The sequence below is a fragment of the Onychostoma macrolepis genome, chromosome 06, assembly GCF_012432095.1.
Source record: "Onychostoma macrolepis isolate SWU-2019 chromosome 06, ASM1243209v1, whole genome shotgun sequence".
NCBI lineage: Eukaryota > Metazoa > Chordata > Actinopteri > Cypriniformes > Cyprinidae > Onychostoma > Onychostoma macrolepis.
This window is the reverse complement of record NC_081160.1, coordinates 4,312,595-4,334,627: the sequence shown is the minus strand read 5'-3', so window position 1 is coordinate 4,334,627 and position 22,033 is coordinate 4,312,595.

The window sequence follows — 22,033 nt, the reverse complement described above, 5'->3', positions numbered from 1 at the left end:
TTTATTTTGCTGTCCAGACTATGCATATGGTTAGTTGCATTTTAGTTGTAATAATTTCAATTGATCATAAGTGTCTCATGTCCCCAGTCTTTAGACTGTAATGCTCCAGCTGAGAACGAGTTGAGAAAAATGAGATTTATATGAACTTGGATTACTGCTCTTACAGAACAGTTCCTTGGTATTGTCATCATGGTGCTGTCTGAAACCTTTTAGATCAATAACCCATGAGCATATAAATCTCTTTTCTTGACAGGCTATGTTTTAAAAAGACTTGTCTGTCCAGGTCTTCCTCAGATCATCACCCAAACAGTCAGAGGTGTTTGCCGTGATGTGAGCAGGTGTGGGCGGGAACTTCTTGTGTGTGAAATAAAACCTGGCTGGATGCGGAGGCCGTGTGTGTGTGTGTGTGTGTGTGTGTGTGTGTGTGTGTCTACCTGTTTGTATTGAATAGTGCCCATTAATAATTTAGCTGCATGGCTTCTGGCTATTATTACAGAAAAATAGTGCAGTGCGTTTGGACACATGCCTCCTGCTTGTAAGTCAATAGAGAACAGTTCACCCAGTAGGACCAGGACAGAGCTCTCAAACCCGTGACAAACCTCTCGGCTTTATGTCTTTGTCTACAGTTTCCATTACACAGCCCTTTACATAGGGTGTGAACGGTGCTTTAGGAATGAAGCTCATTATTATCACTGATATTATAAGCTCAGGCCCTCGGGTTGAGGGTTGTTTCAGTAAAATAGGCATGAGAAGCATCTCATATTTTATGTTATATATCTAATTCATCAAAGTGTAAAGTGATTTTATTTGCATTATTGTTTTGAAGGTTACAGCCAGTTTAAATAGGAAAAAAATCTTGTTATAGAAAAAAAATGTGGCTGCTTATATTCAGGGCTCAATCATTTATTGCATGAAAAAACTTTTTAAGTTAAATGAAAATACACTTCTGTGTAAGTTTGGGGTAAGATTTATTTATTTTTAAAGAAATTAATACATTTTATTCAACGAGGATGCATTAAAAAGATAAAAGTGACAGTAAAAACATTTAGAGTGTTACATTCCTATTTCAAGTAAATGCTGTTCTTTCGAACATTCTATTCATCAAAGAATCATCAAAGAAAATGTATCACAGTTTCCACAAAACAAATATTAATCAGCACAACTGTTTTCAACATCGATAATAATCAGAAATGTTTCTTGATCAGCAAATCAGCATATTAGAATGATTTCTGAAGGATCATGTGACACTGAAAAAATTCAGCTTTGATCACAGCAATAAATTACATTTGAACATATATTCAAATACAAAACAGATATTTGAAATTCAAATGATTTTACTGTATTTTTGATCAAATAAATGCAGCCTTGGTGAGCAGAAGAGACAAACCCAAGACTTTTGTATGACCCAGACTACATTAAATCCAGGTTACAGGTTTGACAGGTTTACACTTTGGTAGCCACAAAATCTGGATCCTGAAGCAAAACCAGTTGAGAACCAGTGATCTAAAGCAATGACATTCATACATATTTAAGCATGGCTTAAGTGTCCAAATCCACTGTATGGGCATTTACGCTTGAGATGTGTCTCATCTGAAATCTTCAGATGCTGAAGTGTGTTTCCTTCCTCTGACATCTCCATTCCTCTGTTCCTTCTGCTTTTTACTCTCTCTCTCTCTCTGTCTCTTTACAATGGAGACCATTTGTTTCTTTTTTGAGTCTGTAGGGATGTGGTAGTGTTTGGTGGGCTGTAAGGTGAAGGGTTTAGATTGAGGGCAGATTTTGTCCAGTTCCGTCTGCGTTTGATACGGTCTGTTATCGATACAGGGCCTGGATGGAGTCGAAATTGTTTGCCGAGTTAATAGCGGTTTGATGATGTCACTGTCAGTGACCTGGGGAAAAATTGACCCCCGTGCGGCAAGAATCGCTAAAATGCCACCCGCGCAATTACGAACTACAGGCCCCAGCGGTCCGCTGCATTTTGTTTTATGTCCTTCAGAGACACACTTGCACACAAGCTCTTACGCATGGATAAAGACTCCATCTATCGCCGTCTCTCTCTCTCTCCCTCACACACAGACACACACACACACACATGCATCTTCTAACACACTTACTGCAATCAGAAACACAAATACTGGCAATGTGCATGCAGTCTGATTAAGCCGTACATTTTGGGTTTGATCGGTGACCTGCATTCGAGTGTGTGCGTGCAACAGAAATGGGGCAGTTACTATGACGATGAAATTTCAGGCGCATCATTTATTCATTAAGAGTAAGACAGCATTACATCACCTCGCACTCACTATTTTCACGATTTAGTGGCTGTTTTCCCTTTTTTCACGTCCGTTAATGTGGCTTTTGATAGGCCTGTTTAGAAACAGGAAGCTTTTTTGGTTAGTATGGGATAAATGTTGACAATCAGTGGGAGTTTTTATGACGCCGTTTTGCGGCACCTGCCTGCATTTGTAATGCTAACAAATCTCATATGATCTGGAAACCACACAAACGCTTCTAACAACGTTTCTAGGGTGTTTGCGAGCACATCCCTCTTCAACGTAACAGTCCAAATAGGCTTGTAGCGTATCTATTTGTTTTATCTGTGTATTGTTGTTTTTTCTATCCCTTTCTGTCCTTTAAAAAGAAAAGACGGAAGAAGGAGCGGAAAGAGAAAATCCTCAGGAGGCATCTATAATTCATGGCTTAGCTTAGTGGCTGGGAAAGAGCGCCATACTGCTGTTCTGAGCTTTATTTGCTGATACCCCCCTTTTCTCCACACACTTCCACTCACTGGCTTTACACGGCCGTGGATTGAGTTTACACGCAGGCAAAAGTTAGGTCAGCACAGGTGCAGGGTTCAGGACTGGCCTTCCTCTAACATTTGCATTTCTTTCGTTCTACCTGTTATTCAGTTGCCTGTTTGTGTTTTCTTATTTCATTCTTATAAAACTGTTATAAGAGTCAAGACCCCAAATTGGGGGACTGTTTGTAATTGATTAAAAACACTTTTATCACAGGAAGTGACATCATTTTGGAGGGAAAATAACAGGACAAACGTAAGTATTAGCAATGGAATTGGTTTGTTTCACATTACAAAATTCCATCCTGTTTGATATAATTACCAAAATCATATTAAAATTTGAAAACCTAAACCAAATAAGCTATCCATGTAAACATTTTTAATAAAAGTGAATAGAAAATGCTAATAAATAAACTCTAAGTGTTGACCAGAGGGTATTTCTGAAAGTCAGTTTTGTCCTTTTATTGAAATATTGAAAGAATGACTGAAAAATAAAAAATAAAAAAGCTTGAATTGGAGTTTGAAGTAATTCTGTAAAATCATAATTAGTATACATTTACATTCATGCAAAACTTTTTCATGCAGTGCAGTGGGTGATTGGAGGGAAGAACAGTGCTTAATGCAAATAATGAAATGCAACTAAACATTAAAGTTAGCATAAATAAACTTATTGATTTTTTAAATTGAGGAGAAACACTTCCCACATTATGTTTTTGATACCAGTTTGAGGCAATGTATCAAACTTTATCCTGTTTTGGTGCAAATTCTGTCACCTGGATAATTCCTATTCATGGTAATAATTTTGCATATTGGTACGAGTGTGCAGTCGAAGCTAAATGTATTGCCTTGCAATGTTTGATTTGAAAGACATTTTTGGTTTACTTTTATATGATAAACAGCTGTGTTGGGTCACCACTTGATGTGAAGCTCTGGTTTAGTGTTCTGTTCCCTCTCTGTTTGGATTGCTGTCCTGCCGTCATGAATAATAGAGTTGAGGAGTCACGTGCGTGCGCCATGGCATTGTTCACAGTTTGTGTCACACCAGCGCATGGTTAACTAGGCAAAACAAAAGCTTTTCAATATTTCAGTGTGTTAGGGACGCCGCTGCTGCACACAGGCCTGAGTGAGAAACACACTCTCACACACTGAGAGATGCAGAGCTTTGACAAATTAATACACTCATATTTGCATGTAACACAATTTAGTTTTTAATTATGTCTTTAGAATTTCATTTGTAATCATTACAAATGACTTCATTTGATTTGGATTAAGAATGAAAAGTTTTTATCAGTGTGCTTTCATTTTAAAATCAGATGGCTGATCATCAAATTATAAACTATTACTAGTGGAAAGCTGACACTGCCATTTATTGTAAGACATCATTATGTATCGCTTGATTTATTTCGTATCATTAAGCAAAAATGCGTGCTAAATTTATCTATAGCCTACCTTTTTATTAGACATTTAACAATATGAGTCATTCCTACAATGCGGTACATAATCGTCTTAATATCTTTTTATTATCTTTAGTATTTTATCACACAACCAGATTTAAAAAGTACAATCACAATATCACTATTAAGTGACTTTATGCGTGAATTTTTAATTCTTTGGTTTAAAGCAGATATTTTCATACTTGTACAATACAAAACTGACAATTCATTATGAAACATACTGAGTTTTCTTCATTATTTTTTTTTCTTCTCAAAGTTTTCTTGGGAATATTGTTTTAACTGGTTACGATGTGATTTCCATCAGTATTAGCAACACATTTGGTGAATTCTGTGATGTTTAGTGGTGTTATTTGGTTTGTCATATGCTAGAATATTCTATCCATAAAATCAACATTTCATAAGAAAAAAATAATAAAAAATAGCTTCATCAAAATAAACTTAATCAAGCAATCTCTAAGCAGTGCCTGTAGCAAGTTATTTTCATCCCGTTCATGTTCTTGCTATTGTGTTAATAATTTTAACAACAACCAATAAAAGCATCAATTAGCCTAATAAACTTTAGGTGTCTGAACTTGAGCATGCAGAGGATTTTTCTGAAAGTCAACATATTTTTCAAAATATATCAGTTTTTATTGTGTTAAAAAGGTATAGATTGGCTCACATCACAAATAATAAAAGCTTAGATTAGAAAATACAATGGAATGTTTTGAATATATGATACAAAACATAAATTGGCTACAAAATAAATACAGTCATGGCCAAAAATATCGGCACCCTTGGTAAATATGATCAAAGGCGGCTGTGAAAATTAATCTGCATTGTTAATCCTTTTGATCTTTTATTTTTTTTAAAAAGACAAAAAATCAAACCTTCCATTGGATAGTAAGAATTTAAAATGGGGGGAAATATCATTATGAAATAAATGTTTTTCTCTAATACACATTGGCCACAATTAACGGCACCCTTTTATTCAATACTTTTTGAAACCTCCATTTGCCAGTTTAACAGCTCTAAATGTTCTCCTATAATGCCTGATGAGGTTAGAGAACACCTGACAAGAGATCAGAGACCATTCCTTCATCCAGAATCACTCCAGACCCTTTAGATTCACAGCTCCATGTTGGTGCTTCTTCTCTTCAGTTCACTCATGTTCTACAGGGTTCAGGTCAGAGGACTGGAATGGCCAGCAGAAGCTTGGTTTTGTGCTCAGTGACCCATTTTTGTGTTGTTTTTGAGGTTTGTGTTTGGATTATTGTACGGTTGGAAGATCCAAACATGACCCATTATAAGATTTCTAACAGAGTCAGTCACTTATTGATTTTTTATCTGTTGGTATTTGATAGAATCCATGATGCCATGTGTCTAAACAAGATGTCCAGGACCTCCAGCAGAAATATAGGCCCACAACATCAAAAATACAGCAGTATATTTCATTGTACACATGGGGTACTTTTTATCCCTGTGTTCACCAAACCCATCTTGAGTGTTTGCTGCTAAAACGTTCATTTTTTAGTTTCATCTGACCAAAGAAGCCAGTGCCATTTGAAGTTCCAGTCGTGTCTGATAACTGAACATGCTGGAGTTTGTTTTTGGATGAGCTAAGAGAATTTTTCTTGAAACCCTCCCAAACAACATGTACATTTTTTTTTTATAGACTCAACTATTTTCTGCAATTCTCCAGCTGTGGTCATTGGAGAATCTTTAGCCACTCAAACTCTAATCCTCACCGTGCATTAGGACGATATAGACAGATGTCCTCTTCCAGGCAGTTTCCTAACATTTTATGTTGATTGGAAATTCTTAATTATTGCCCTGATGGTGGAGATGGGAATTTTCACTGCTCTCGCTCTTTTCTTAAAGTCACTTCACTAATTTGTGAAGCTCAATTATCTTTTGCTGCACATCAGAAATATATTCTTTGGTTTTTCTCATTGTGATGGATGATTAAGGGAATTTAGGCTTTGTTTTCCCTCCTGTTTATATTTCTGTGAAACAGGAAGCCATGGCTGGATAATTTCATGTTCATAATCACCCTGGAGTGCTCAAAATTGTGAATATGAATGGAAATATACTTCAGAGATATTTTACTCATAAGAATTTCTAGGTGGTGCCAATAATTTGAGAAAAACATTTATTTCATAATGATATTTTCCCCCATTTTAAATTCTTATTATCCAATGAAAGGTTCGATTTTTGTGAATTTTTACAATGCAGATTAATTTTCACAGCCTTCTTTGATCATATTTACCAAGGGTGCCGATATTTTTGGCCATGACTGTACATTATTTGCTCAAACATTCTGACTTGTAGCTGGTTAGTAGTGACGGGACTGAAGAAGACTTTTGTTTTGATGTCAAAAAACAAGGTTTGCATGCCAAGTTATCAGCATAAAATGATGTGTCCCAAAAGCCTGATGTCTTTGTTTTCTAACCCAGTCAGCTCTTTAGTCTTACTGTCATCAGGTTGGAGCTGTTGTGCTGTAATGCAGGTGTCTCTGATTCTGCATGGACCCATTGGCCATTTATGATTTCAATACTCAGTCCAGTCAGAACTCTGAAGGATGTGTTCTGTGGCTTCTCTCAGTGCTGATTATTGCTCATGGTGGTATTGTTATGCAAATGGTGCTTTGCATTATTGAACTGAAAGACTGTCAGAGTGCAACACAGCCAAAAAAGAAATGTGTGATTAAACATATAGATACACACTATAAACACACACATTCTGGAGATTTTATGTTGGTCAGTAAAGCAGAAGTGTGTCAGTCAGTGCAGAGAGACAGATTCAGATCTAACCACGGGCTCTTAATGGCCTTCACAGAGCCCAGGGGCCACCCGCTGAGTTCCCAGCTAATTACTCACAGCTTAATTGAGCCTGACTCAACATGTCTTAAATCAAACTCAACCAGATCTCATCCAATTCGAATTAAGAGATGGAATTATGTCTGTTGTAAACTCACTTCTCAGAACTAATGTTCAAACAAGGTTCTCGCAAAGTTATGAACAAACATTCCACCTGTAACTTTAATAGAATGTTTCTTCATAGTTATCTGGTCTTTAATTCTGTTCTCAAAACATTAACACAAAACATTATTTATACATCATTCATGGAATGTTTTTTTTTTTCCTGAAACATTTTAGTCGCATGTTCATGTAACGTTTTTGAAATGTTGCTACTTGTTTCAGAATGTTCAGAGAACGTTCAAAAGTAACATTTGCAAAATGATCAAATGGAATGTTCCTTTAACATTAGCTTAACCAAGAGAAAACATTTTACTTTTATATGCAACTTTATAACTTAATAGGAATGTTAGATTAAGAGCATACATTTGTTAGCTGGGCTGTAGCATTTAGGGGTAAATAAGGTACAAATATTAACTTTAGCTTTTGTTCCTAAGGGTACCAGCTTTGTTTTTCCTTTTTTTTTACCTTTCTTTCTAAGAGTGTAATATATTTATTCTATTTATAACATATACTTAATTTCTCACTGTTTTTCCAGTGAGTGATTGAGACATACGGTATGACATACAGTACAGTATGTTGACTGTAATGAGGCATGTATGGAGGTTCAGGAGGGTCTGTCAGGCCTCAGGACAGAAGGACATCACCCCCTCACCCCTCATGAGATGACCACATTAAATCAATGTATGGATCCTGCCACCTACTGCCAATACTGAAAATGACATCTAAGAGCTATTAAGTGAAAAGCAATATGTGGTATTCATCAACATACTGCACAGGCTTGAGAAATAATGAGCAAATCTACCTCAGGACGGTTGGCCTGTAAGTGAGGGATGTATTTGTGCTTCATAATATTTTTTTTAAGTCTTGCATCTAAAATTTTAAATGCCTAATTTGTTGCATATATATATTAAACCATTGATTATTTTCAGGATTACAGTTTAGGTCTTATAACACCTCATTGAATTCATTTGAATGTGCGTTAAATGTGCAATACCAAATGTTAGATGAGCCATTGCAAGTTTTGTCTTTTAAAATAGAATATTGCTTGTTTCACTGTATAACTATATGCTAAATAATTGAATCATTAATGAGGATTACCACAAAAAATAGACCTTAAATGCTTAATATTTTATTTCATATTATGCATATTAATATATATATATGATTATAATATAACACGGTTATATAAATGCAATCCATTTGTGTAAATCTAATAAGTACAATAATATATAATATTGAATGTACTGATTAAATATTAAGCATATACACTACTATTCAGTAATATTTTGTAATGTTTTTAGTCTCTTCTGTTCACCAAAGCTGCATTTATATGATCAAAAATACAGTAAAAACAGTACATCTTGTAAAATATTATTACAATTTAAAATAACTGTTTTCTTGAATATATTTTAAAGTGTAACTCATTCCTTTAATGGCAAAGCTGTTTTTTTGTTTTGTTTTTGTTTTTGTTTTTTTGGAAGCATTTTCAACCATTACTGAAACAATTATTATTATTATCACATCAATATCTTTGTAAAATATTTTTGTTTTCAGGATTGTTTGATCGATAGAAAGTTCAAAAGAACAGCATTTATTTGAAAAATATACAAAATCAAATGCATTTATAGATGTCTTTTCTGTGAATTTTGATCAATTTAATGTGTCTTTTAAACCTTATTAACCCCTGACTTTTGAACAGTAGCCTTGTATTTATGTGTATATTCAATGCTACTATTATGTTTACTGCTCATATGCACTAATACAGAGAGACTGGCCTCTATTGGACATCATCTGCTATTGCAGCTACATTCACACAAGCAATGGCTATGATCTATCTGATTCATATTTGTATCTCATTCAGACATTTCTAATCTGAAATTACAGTTCATTGTCCTCGATGTATAGGCACACACACACACACACACACTAGATCAGATGTGCAAAGTTCATTAGCAGTATTGGTGACATTATTGACAGGTTTAAAATCGTACAGCTACTCCATGTAAGATCCAGCACAGTCTAACCACTGGGTTAACAAGCTCTTTGATCCTTAAAATCTCAATATTGCTCATGGAAGCATAAAATGTATTTCTGATCAATGTATTTGATTCATTCGTGTGACTGTGGCCTCGTAAACCAATCAGGATTGAGCTCAGCCGCTGTACGATTGTGGAGCAGCATTGTGTTTTTGTCTAAACAGGAGTTAATAACTGCACTCGAGAACAAAAACACACACAAGTACAACTCCACATTACACACCAGGGAACCTTAGCAGACACTTAAGTTACACTAAAGTCTCAAAATGAAAGAAACGACTAGCCGTTATTCATTGCTAAATGATCTCATATCAGAGTGTGTGTGTTTGTGTGTTTATTTGAAATTTAGCTGCGGGTAAATAAAGACGCTGCGCTCATCCGCAGGGGTTGATCTTTACGGCTCTCAAATCACCTGTTCACACACAGTTTGAGGATCCACATTTACAGCACACGATGACTGTTGGTTTAGCGCCCAGACTTGTTATAGCAAGTGAATGTACTAGCTGCTTTTATCAGGTTTGTTGGCCATGTAGACATCATTATTCTGTACAGGCCCAGCCATCCCCGAGGAACACTCTATCGCTCAGAAGTTGCTCTTTCTTAGTTCAGGAGATTTAATGGAGCTCTCAGTTTTGTGTCATGTATCAATTTTTTGCTTCAAATGTCTTGTAAAATTCTGTCCGGAAAACAAAAAGTGTGACTGCTGTGAAATTAGCAAGGATGGCATAGATGAGATTTGATCAGGGAGAATTTGATGTAAAATATGTTTATATTGAGATCTCTGACTTTTGATTACAGAAGCAAAAATGATTTGAAACGGTTTAGGGCATTTTTGAGGTCTCATCTGAAACTCTGGAGGAGACACGTGTGAAAAACATCTGATAAGCAGCAGACTTCAACAAAAGTCTCGTTTTTTTCCCCCTCCTTTTTATGTTTTTGCTTTCTTGGAGAAGCAATTAAGATATTAAAAATATCTTATTGGTGATTTCTTAAGGAATTCTCAGTTTTATTAAATTTAACTATTAATTTTGTTTTGTTTTTGTATTAAAGCAAACAAACAAAAGTCTCCAATTCCTCTCCATTAATTTTATATTTAATACAACTTTATTTCTTTAAAAAATAAGAGTAAATTTGTGATTTTTCTTTCTGAGAGGAAGAATAAATGCTGCCCAGTATACTTTCTTTATCTCTGAATCTTGCTGTACTGAGTCTCGTTTTGTGTCGTCTAATAGCCAAACAAAGGCTTTGACGCGTCTCATTCAGCTCCTAGGAAACTCTTTATTGCAAGGCTTCATTCAGGTCAGCTTGTTAAGTGGCTAATTACATACGCAAACACAATAACGGCGGCCACAGGACACTTGTGAGGGAAGGACCCTCAAACTCCCATGATAGCTGTGACACACACACACACACACACACACAAACACACACACACAAGACATCTACTGACCCAGATCACAGCCAGACAAACTTTATCCTAAAAAACGAAATATATGTATTTTTCCTGCTAATATGTTTTGATATATATGATTCATGGAAATCAAACTTGACACTTGTATTGTTTTATTTGCTATTGAATGCAATATAAACAGTTTTCAACCCATTTTTCTTCCATGATCTAGAAACAGAATATTTAACAAGACAAAACAAGAAGACACTACTATTGTGCATCGGGAATTAACTGGATGGTAAAAAGTGGGTGTTACATATTAGAATGGAGGCAGATGAATGGAGAAATGGACAAATAAGAGACTCGGTGACGTCAGCTATAAAGGAAAATCATTTCAGAGCTGCTGGAAGTTGCATTACATTACATTTTAATAAACGATTACATTTCGACAAACATTTTCCCCCTTCATAACACAGGCAAAAGAATCATGCATATTAAGAACATAAACATGCAATAAAAATAAAAAATTAAACAAGGGTCCATTTTAATTTCGCGTTGCCTTTAAATCAATACTGCTATTAAAACTTAGTCCTTCCTTGTGTTGTGAAACTAGCCTAATCACACGACCTCCAGGAAATTTAACAGCCAAATAAAAAGTGCATTAAAACTGTCACGTAATTTTGTATCACCAGTGATATCATTGTGAATATTCATTATATCACCAGGCCCAAGATGAGAGCATTTCAACCATACAAAATCTAAACCGATTCATTTGTCTTAAATGAAATATAACCAAATCTGAGCCGAGACACCCAGCGTCCCCTACATACACAAATAGCCTACTGCCTCCAGACCACATCTGCATTAATCACAACAACAGTATGAAAAGCACTGCTTATTGACACTGACAGAGAAAGAGAGAGAGCCTGTGGGAATGAAAGACATGTATGTGAGGAGGACGGGAGCGTTTGCAGATGGGAGATGCTCTGGTGTGCCTAGCCGTGTTCCTCTGTTGACAAAGTTGGGTAATTAGGGGCAAGAGCCCATTAAAGGAGAATATTCAAAGGGTGATAAATGGCTTTAATAAAGGAGCAGTGTATCCCTTTAACAGAGACAAATCCTCCCCATCTTTCTCGTGCGCTGATAAAACACGGCACGCAGGCATCTCTTTCATCTCACCTGCTCTGGACCTAAAGCGCTTCCCGTGTCCCTTCCTCTGCTGATTATGTGTGTTTTTGTTTGAGCATGTATCTGTGTGTTTTTTTTACAGTAATATCGTGAGTGTGATGTGCTTTTCTCAGATATAAATCTTACACAGAGCACTCAGACATTAATTAGGTCCATAAAAGCCTCTGTTTGCTTGCTGGGTAGAAATCTGACAAGCCAAACACTTTAAAGTTTTGTGAATCGTCTCTTGCAAATTGGGTGGAGGGGAAGCTTGCAGGCCGAGAGGAAGCATGTCTCGTGTTGAGAGCGGAGAGCAGCTCTTTATGAGTCCAGCAGGGTGACCGGAGTGTGATAGTACATCTCTTTTAGGGCCTGTCTGCATGTGACCACAAAAGCCTGGACTCGCCCTCAGAGAGACGGAGCTGAAGAGGAACAGAATGGGACACAAATGTAGTGGAGGAAGGAATAATGTGAATGGAAGTATAGGTTATGTTTGGTATTGCCATAGTACGGGAAATGCAGTATGCATACTGTGCTAGTGCGTAGCATCTCTGCATGCATGCTTTCTATATTTGCGGAAATGTGCAGTATAGAACAGAACATACTGAAAATGTAAGGTCATTATTGCATTATTCTCTGTGATGTGCTTTCCAGTTGACTAACCCTGCATCAGAGGATATAGCTGTTACTAATGTGTATTTTACACTGATTGCACATTTTAGCACACCTGGCCAGCATCATTTGGAAGACCATTTCCAAGGCAAGTTGACAAAAATGGAAATTATAATATAAAAACTTGACATACTAAGTCAGAATTCTGAGCAAAAAAAGTCTGCATTTTAAGTCATAATTATGAGATTTAAAAGTTATGACAAGTCAAAATTGAGATAAAGTCTGAGTTTTGACAAGTCATAATTTTGAGCTAAAAAGTTACTAATTCATGATTATAAGATAAAGTTGAAATTATGACAAGCAATGTTATGAGATAAATTTGAGATTTTGACCTTCTAAGTGATGATTTTGATAAAAAGTCAAAATTATGACAAGTCAAAATTGAGATGCATACAACGCATACAAGATGAGTTGAAATAAAAACTTGAAATTAGGAGATGAAGTCAAAACTGAGATCACTGAATCATAATTACTAAATAAAAAGTCTAAATTTTGAGTCATGTAAAAATTCATGTCTGCAATAAAAAAAATGAGATAACTCAAAATTATGAGATAACTCAAAATTATGAGACACTAAGTCATAATTATGAGATAAGTCGCAAATTATAACATGAATATTCAAAATTTAGATTTATGTAGTATGTTTTTACTATGTTTTTTGTTTTATGTTTCTTACAAGTTTTACTTGTGTCAAAATTATGATTTACCAAAGCATGTTTTTTTTTTCTTATGTGGCAGAAATGGCCTTCAATAGGCATGAAGAACCAGACCTACCCATTTTGTAATGTGCAGTATGTAGTTTGGAGTACTCTAGTATATCAGCCAGTGCTACAGTATGTTAGAGGTTGTGTGGAGAGGTGAGCTGTTCTGTATTCAGCGTGTGAGGAGCAGGTGTCTGCGAGGTCTCCATCAAAGCAGCGGCCTTGCACCTGCTCTTCCACACGGGCCTTTCTCTGCCATGTCATCCGGTGACAGCTCTCCCGTTCCTGCCCCCTCAGACCATCTCCAGGGCACGGCGGACCATGACACACCGCAGAGATCACATCACCTCCCTACAAACAGCCAGAGCCAATTAAAAACCTATCAAACACTAATGAACCTCCACCTCTCTCCCTCTCTGTCTGTCTGTCTGTGTGTGTTTCTGTCTGTCTCTCTCTCTCTCTCTCGGTCTATCTTCTATCCTCAGGTTCGTCTTAAAGAGAGTCAGACCCTTTTGTTCAGTGATGATTGACAGGAATTGATCTTCTCAAGGTTCAACCCATCAACTGAATGACAGCCACAGATCATAAATTATATGAATGGTAAGATAATATGGTCCTTTTTAATCAAATTACACATGATGGCCAAGAATTTAACACTTTTATCATTTGTTAGAACTAAAAATGTATCGAGAATCATGATTATGATGATATTATATTATATACAACGATAATAATGGTTATAGTTATAATAGTTTCAATAATAACTAGAATAACCTTGTTACATAAATAATAGAACTAAAACCATACTAAACATGTTCATTACATGACATAAAATAAAAATAAAAAAAAATATATATATATATAAACGTATTTTATATCAGCTAGTTTGGCAATGCAACATTTCTCATTTTTGTTTAGTAAAAGTAAATGTTTGTGTTTTTGTCATGCGATATATAAATGACAAAAACACACAAAAAAATACTGAATGTTTACAAAAATTTAAATGCAAAATATGAATAATAATAATGACATTAAACTATATAGACTATTAATACAGTGTAATTTAGTCACTTATTGTGTTTTTGTCATGCGATATATATATATATATATATATATATATATATATATATATATATATATGGCAAAACATGCAAAAAATACTGAAACTTTACAAAAATTTAAATGAAAAACACAAAATATTAATAATAATAACAATATTAATAAACTATATAGACTATTAATACAGTGTAATTTAGTCACTTATTGTGTTTTTGTCATGCGATATATATAAATGACAAAACATGCAAAAAATACTGAAACTTTACAAAAATTCAAATGAAAAAAGCTAAATATTAATTAACTATAATAGTGTCCAAATACTACTAAAATAACAGTTGTTAATGCCATTTTACATAGGTCAATATTTATTATAAAGTCCATTTGAGGGTGATGTGTGTTATTCATTTCAAAGAATAAATGAACTGATAACTCCGTTTTTAACAATTCTCAAAAATCATGTTTTTTCATTGTGCATTCCAATTAATCTCAATCTAACTGCAGTTGGGGGACTAGGTTAAAAAAAAACAGCTAGCTAACACAAAACATGATAACATAAAAACATGATTTTGGACATTTAAAAAACAGTTATCTGTTTTTGCAAATAATCTCTTCAAATATTGTGGAGTATTTTTCTAGTAATAAAATGCAATGTTAACTCAAAATGCCACAGTCGTCTGTAATCCCTACAGGTTAACAACTGGTAACACTTTTCACAATTATCAGCTCATTTGAGCGTCATTTTGCTTTTCCCCACCAACAGGCTACTTCAGAATGAATAATTCAGTTTAATAATCAAGTCCCATTAGTGGCAGTAATACTTTTGGGTCTTTAAACTGTGCCCATCATGACCGTGACTCCAGCGCTCTTGTGAATCACTACAGCGTGATGACTTACATAACCTTTATTAGTCAGAAACCGAGTCAGGTACCTTTCTGAAATGATGGCAAGCATGATAAGTGACACAGTATTATCAGGGATGTTTAATGTAGGACACTTAGCGTAATGTGGCATGATTGCCTATAGCATGCCTATAACTCTATAGCATGAAATGATCCTCTCCATAATGACAAGAGTAATGAAACGCATCATGTTTTGAAAGCTTGCTGTGAACACCAGCATCTGTTTTCCGCATGTTAGCGACCTCCTCTTCCAGCGAGAGACGTAATTAACCTTGCTTATAGAAAGGTTGCCTATTTGAATTACTGCGTTTTTGTTATTTAGGAAGAAAATCATTTTCTCGGCTTCATATTGGATGAAATATCGCCCGAGACATAATTTTTATTCGGAAGCAGCTCTGCGCGAGATATTATTTAAATTACCTCTCCTTGGGCTAAATTCTGCTGAAATATCTCTGGTTTGATTTATCATGCAGTCACAGTGAGAGAATGAAGCATATGAGGGTTTTATTACGAAGAGAAAAACGTCGGCGCTCCTGCATAAAATGAGTCTGACTGAATCCTGCAGTCACATTTGGATGCTAGATGTGAATTATTACAGACACAAGCCTGTCCACCTGCCAATTAGAGCTGCTTCATAATTCAAGCTGATTTAAATATTGGGATTTGTCTCTCTACTAGGCTCCTCATTGTGCTGTCAGCTATAAATTTGGAGATAATGCAGTTTGTTGTTGTGTTTTTAGAGGAAACCTGCACCTAAAGGCGTTCATACAAATTGCATAAAAAATGCAGCAACTGAAAAGTGGCAGAAAACTAAAAAAAAAAAAAATATATATATATATATATATAAAATGTAAATTTTATACTAACTATTTAATAACATTTTAACTCTCTCTCTCTATATACAATAGCTTCTATATATATATAATGAAGCACCATATTATAATAATAAATATTATAACAATCAATGTTCATAATATCATTGATAATAATCACAAAGGTTTCTTGAGCAGCAAATCAGCATAATAGGAATGATTTCTGAAGGATCATGTGACACTGAAGACTGGAGTAATGATGCTGAAAATTCAGCTTTGATCGCATGAATAAATTACATTTTACAATAAATTCACATGGAAAAGAGTTCTTTTAAATTGTAATAATATTTCACAATATTTCTGTTTTTACAGTATTTTTGATCAAAGAATTAAGAGACTTATTTCCAAAACAAATAAAACTAAAAAAATCTTACTGACCCCAAATTTTTAATAATAATGTAAGTCTCCCTGTAAGTTTTCTTCCATATATTTGTTATTTCTACTCTAAAAGCTGTCTTCCTGTATCGTCTTGTCTTATTGTTAATTTGTCTATTTCAGTAAAATAGTTTATGAGCTGATAAGCAATAAGCAAACATTTCAGACTTTGTGAAAACTCAATTTCCCATTATTCAATTTTAACACGAGGCCATAAAGCTGCAGAATCAGTTGTGACATGTTGCCCTTTAAGACTGTCATGTTATATTACCTTGCAGATCACATTTCATGAGTGTCTCATTAAAATAAACCCAGTGTGTTTTACACGCACGTAACAGACAGATGTTGAGCTTTTAAAGTCTGATGATGTCTCAGACGCTCCTCGAGGACATGTCAGGGCATTTGTGTCTGGACTGTCATATTCAGACTCCGAATGCGTGAGAAGTTTGGAAACACTCTTGAAACCACTGCACGCGTTGTGTGCGTTCGTCCTAATTTGCTTGTTTTAAATGATTCAATAATAGATATACTGTCCAAAAAGAAAGACCAAAGATGTCGTTTTGTGTTTGGTAATCATTAGTGGATCATAGTTAATGAGATCCTTTACATCTGCGGTTCCTCTGCAGGACACCTGTGTGAACTGACTTCAGACATTCTCTAGAAATCACCAGAAACCAAGTCAGTTATTTATATAGTGCTTTACACAATGTACATTAGCTCAAAGCAGATTTGCAGAAAATAATACAATAACAAAATGTTAATTCCACAGGTCACTGTTTAGCCATAAAGCTGAAATAAAATTCAAATCTTAGATGAAAAACTTAAACTGTTAAAATGCTAATAAAAAAGCACATAATTACTAAAACTAAAAGCAAAACACAAAACTGAGAATAGCGACAATAAATACTTAGTATGAGCCACCACTGTCATCAAAAATTATAAAATTATAAAGCTTTGTAGAGATTCCATATTCTTTTTTTTTTCATTTAAAAACAAATTGATTGATTATTGAAGCTTTATATAAAATATATATATCTTTATACATAATATAATATATCTATATATAAATAGTATAATTGAAGTACATAAAATTACTAAGCACAAGAAAAATTTTGTATGACTACACTGTCATCAAAAAAGACATTTAACAAATAAATAAACGAACAAATAAATAAAATAACACTTTGTTTTTGGAGGAGATTCCATATTAATTGATCATCAAGTTAAAAATAAATTGAAGCTTAATAGAAATAAATTAAAAAAACAACACAAAATTACTAAAACTTAAAAGTAAAATGAAATGTAAAAAATAAAAGCCAATTCAAAATATGAATAAATACTGTAATGATATTATTACTAATATAATGAAGTCAAAGTTGACTGTGGTAAGGAATGCAAAAACAATGTAGGAAAAAAGCGAGAAAGTCCCTTTTTTATCACTAGGTGTTATATTTTGTGATATCTCTGATGCATTGAAATTCAAACAGTTTTAAGTGTGACAAAGTATACAAATACTTTCCGTGTTCCACCTGCCTCTCAGAAATCCAGTCAATCCACCATAGTTTTCCCTCCCAAAAACACAGCCGAGCGAGCAGGCCGGAGCCTGGAGCCAGGAGCCCGGAGCCTGGAGCCCGGCACTGAATTATTGAGCGTGTGGTGGAGGATCTGGCATCACTGCTGTCCACACAATGAATTACAATGTGAATCCCGCTCTAATTATGACTCTTTCAGATGGCTGACAGGGGAAAATTGAACCTGAATATTTCATAATCTGCATCTCCTCTTCAAATGAGAGATCATTTTGGAATCGCATGCTAATTTTTGTCACGGCCCAGAGTTCCCAATAACAGTAATTGGAAAAGTCTCTGAAGGAGCGTTGAAAATGAGAGGAGATGACATGATAAGCGCTAATGTAAACTACCAAACACCGCCACTTTACCAGCTGTTTCTACTCCATTACTGAATTGATTTCTGCTGATAAATACAGGCCTCTCAGTATTTTGCGAAGGCAATAATACAAGTTCATATTTTGAGATTGATAAATGCCTGTGATAGAAAGGTTTAGAAAACGGACAAAAATTGTGAATTGAGTACATTTCAGAGCCTACCATCCCTAAAATAATTCAGCATGGTTACAATAGTTTATCAAATTACTTAGCTACTGTATAATATAAAAAATATTGTATGTACATTATACGGTATGCATATAAAACATACAAAAAAATCATCACAATAATTTAGTCATTATTTAATTTTATTGTATTTATATATAAATTATATTGTATTAATCATTTTCATTTATTTGTATTTTTAAATTGAATTTAAAAATCGCGATGAATCTGTTTATTGAAAATATAAACATGGTTAAAATATGGCTAGCTGTGAAACAAGCAATATTCAGTAAGTTAAAACGTGTCATATTGGAAGAAATTGGTATTATTGATGATAAATATACAAACTTGGTTATTTAAAAACACATTTAGTTTAATAGTACAAAAATTGCACCTGTTTATCATCTGATGAGCGCATATGAATGATGAATGCTGTTTCTTAATACGTTTATAATGTTAAAACTGTGTAATCACAATTTTAAATGCAATTCAAATACATAAATAACAATAACTGCAAGGTTGTAGTAAAAAAAATTGTAAGCAATGAACTGATTTATTTTGTAAGTTTTGAATTGGTTAGCGATTGTTAAATATTCAAATGTGCTCTCAAATTGATCAATTGAAATACTGACTCAATAAACAATTAGTAATACTTTAATCATCCGCTTTAAAATCAATTCTGTCATATTTGTTGGTATGTTCACAATGCATTTAGTATTTTGATACGGTTCCAAACTGGTATGACTATCAATGTAATGTGATTTGATTTTTGCTTGTGCAATATCAGTGTTGTTTCATCAGACTAAAAGTAATTTTCTGTCTGTTACTGTGAGTGTTACTGTCTCCTGTGTATTGTTGCGTTTGTGATGAGAGCGAGAGGTTACAGTGAAGGTCACTGTTAAAGCTCACGGGACACCACAAATAAACCAACTGGAGCAAGAACAAGGTGCGTGTCTAAATTTTACATGTTGTGGAATGTCAAAGCCATGAATTAATAAAGATCAGATAAAACCCGTTTGTGTGTCCAGCATCTCGAGTGTGTGTGTGTGTTTAACCCCAGTCAGAGATGTCAGAGCTCCTCAAGGTAAACGAGAAGCGAAGGAGAGCCAGAGGAACAAAGTAAAGCTGTAGAAAAACAGCAGCGAGGTCAGAGCGACATGAAAGATCTTATGTGCGCAAGCAAGGTGCGTAGGTCTTCAGACGTAGTGCAAGATGATTGATTGAAAAAGGCCTTCAGATACCAGAAATCTTATCAAAATATAGTTAAAAATGTATTAAAAGTTTCTAAAAAGTTTATTTGTGAATTCCTAACTATTTAACACATCTAAACCTTACATACAAGTGTGTAAACAACATTTAGCAGTTATTATTGTCATTATCTTAATCATTCATTTCAATTAATTCATGTGGTTAAACACACTACTGTTTGAAAGTCTGGGTTTGGTAAGATTTTGTTTTGTTTCTAATGCTCACACAAGCTGTATTCATTCGATAAAAAATAAAGTAAAAATAATATTATTACAATTTTAAATGCTTTACATTTTAAGATACTTTTAAAAACAATTTATTCCTGTTATGACACATAAATGGATGTGTTAATCTTACCCAAACCGTTAGAGAGAGATAGTCTTAAATGAAAATTAAAGTACCAAAATTCACTTCATGAACCATTTTCAAATTAAAATAGCCACATAATCATCATTTGTTTGTTTTTTTGTACTGTAATCAGACTATTGAAAGTTTACAATAAATATTATGAAAAATCAGTAAAGTTGTACTTTGCACTTTCCCCCAAAAAATGATTTGTGATCAACTTTTTAACATGGATAAACTATAGTTTGAATGCTTCAAGTAAAAGATTCACTTCTAATTGAAGATTCGCTTTAATATGACTAAATAACATCACGATGTAGTCCACAGCAGCGCATCTACCGCTCCAGAAGCCTGCAGTGATAAGAAGAGCAGAGCCCACACACTCATTCAGCATTCTCTCAGCGACCTCTCCTCTCCTTCACCATGCAAATCAGACAGGAACAAATGTCCTGACTCAGTAGGGACCCTCGACCCGAAGTGTTTAACTCGGCAGCCTCCCATCTCACTCGTTCCCGTCTCTTTGATGTTCTTTAAATGAGCTTTCCAACTCCACTTCAATTTTACAAGGCCATTATGGGGAGATATAATGTGAGGGTTAAATATATCGGGGCAGACATTATGTGAAAATAATTAGTGCTGATGAATAATGCACTAATTCAGCTGATGAGGGATGGTTAGCAGAGTAATGGAGTGTGGGGAAGGCGGCAGCTTGACAAATGAAATTAAAATATTTAAACACTGCTTTATGATATTACGGGAGAGATCTCATCATCATCATCATCATCATCATCGAATCCCTCTCACCTCCGGCACGGAGCGCACTGCTATTACGGCTGACGCTTCTACTCGAGTGACACGCTCACGGTAATGTGACGTCCATAAGTCACACGGCCCATCTGTCAACCTGAACACAGACCACATCAGAGCAAGGACAAAAACTTCTGAAGATGAACCTACACACAGGAGTCACCCTGCTGGAGGTTTCTGCCATAGAAGAACCACGTTATAGGTTCTCCAAAGACACTTTCAGCGATTTTATCTTGGTGTGAAGAAAAATATATTTTTCCACCATAAAGAACCTTTTGTGCGATGAACGGGTTCCATGGATCTTAAAGGCTCTTCATGGAACCATCAATGCCAAAAAAAAAAGAACCTTTGTTTTAAGAGTGTAGCATAAACTGGCATGAACCCACACTCCTAAAAATTTAGGTCCCAAAAGGTGGTTTTTCACGGCAGTGCCATAGAAAACTATTTTTGGTTCCTCAAATAAATATTCAGTTATTCCACAAACGGTTCTTTATAGCAGAAAAATAAATGAATAATTGTCACTTCATGGTTCTTTAAGATCCACTGGGTTCTTTGGGAAAACAAAAGCGGTTCTATTGCAATTTTCTAGAGCATTTCGCACTGCAAACACAACATTTATTTTAAAGGTCAGTTCTTAAAGGAACCGTTATTTTCTTGGTGTAAAGAACATTTTAATGGACTTTATCCACTATATAAAGAGAATTTTGTGGAATGGAAAGTTCCCATGGATGTTAAAAACAACGTTGAAGTCTCATGCTGCAGAGTCAAGCATTCATTATTACGACATTTTAAAATGATGAAAATTATTTTAATTAATTTTAAAATGATCATCCATGGAAACCTCCCATTCCACAAAAGGTTCTTTGTATTGGAAAAAAAGGTTCTTTAAATTTTTAGGACAAAATGGTTCTTACATGATCACTGAAAGGTTCTTCTATGGGATCATTGCCAAAAAAAAAAGGAACTTATTTTTAAGAGTGTATTAAAACTAAATGTTACTTAAAACAGAGTTGAGTGAAAGTTGAGTTTACACTATTTACTACAGCCTTGCTTTCCACTCACTGATCTCTAATGTGTAATGTGAAACAAATATGAATTCTGTCTGCTCACAATCGACCACAGTTCCAACTCAAGGTTTGG